A 1,465-nucleotide genomic window follows, 5' to 3' on the forward strand; every position below is an offset into this window, starting at 1 on the left:
TTGTGTGTGTGTGTGTGTGTGTGTGTGTGTGTGTGTGTGTGTGTGTTCTTACCCTGGCAGGCCAGTGAGGGAAGCCCTTCATCTTGGCAAACACCAGGTCTCCTGGTGTGAACTGGTCTGCACTCTTCCCCGGCATCCCGCTGCTTCGGATCTCGATCACAGACAAAAAGGACTAAAAGAAAAACAACAGATGTCAACACTGGACACACACACACACACACACACACACAGACACACACATCTCAAACGTATTGCTGCAAAATGGGATTGCCAAGCAGACAAACTGACCAACACATATATAATAACAGATCCATTCTTGGGGCCTGTGTATCAATACAGCACTGCCACTAAACTATCGCGATACTATGCTGTATCCGTTTATTCCCCCACCTCTACTATACATTTGAACGTTTTTTTTTTTGCAGTGACGCAACTGCTTTAAAACTAATTTATTAACCTAAAAATATTGTAATACCACACATAAAGTATAAAAAAAACTATCAATTAAAGAGGTGGTAGTGATGATTCGGCCTTTGAGTTAATTACAAAGTGGATTTATGTGTCTCTAACAGTTTGAAGCGACGTGTCACCGTTATTTTTTAACCGTTTTCTAACCGTCGTTAACGGTTGCTTCTCGTGCTGATGTGACCGCACACAGTAGCGTTAAATTAAAGCAGTAAACGGGTCATTTACTTCAGTTTCTAACCTTTAAAACGCAATTTAAGTCCCACTCTAACTCAGTAGATACATGTTGAGCACCATGTCCACTCATTGTTTACCAATACAGGGAAGCTAAGTTAGCAACGAAGCTAATCTCGGCTAGCTACTTCTTTACGAGCTCTGCGTTCACAGCAGCGCGTGAGCTTACCGATAACCGACGGATAGTCGCGTGACAACGTAGATACACGTCTCGGTGCTTCCTCGGTAAAAACAGGAGACTTCTTGTTAGCTTGTTAGCAAGCTACGCTTCACTCTGTCGCCATGTTGGCCGCCTGGTGAATTCGTGTCACGTGACGATCTGCGCTTTCCCGCCTGTGGTTGGACTGCTGGACTGTACCAATGAGCCGACTGTACCACCCTGTGCGGGAACGCGAACTGAGGTTTTGACGTCTAAACCGTGACCACGGGCTGTGAGGTTGTGAAACCAAAGGTTTCTGCTCCTGTAGAAGATACACGTCCGTATGAAATCTACCTTGTGTTGAGAAAAACACGTTTTATTCGCGGTCATTTAGTAGTACTACACTACCCACAATGCTTAGTGTAACAGCGACTTCTGTGATTGGTGCGCCATCGTCAGACGATTTTAGAACCTTGGTGGAGCCATAAAATACAGGGGCATAAGTATACACCCCCTATGTTAAAATACAGGGGGCATAAGTATACACCCCCCTATGATAAAATACAGGGGGCATAAGTATACACCCCCTATGTTAAAATACAGGGGCATAAGTATACACCCCCCTAT

This window comes from Etheostoma cragini, chromosome 19, assembly GCF_013103735.1.
Source record: "Etheostoma cragini isolate CJK2018 chromosome 19, CSU_Ecrag_1.0, whole genome shotgun sequence".
Lineage (NCBI taxonomy): Eukaryota > Metazoa > Chordata > Actinopteri > Perciformes > Percidae > Etheostoma > Etheostoma cragini.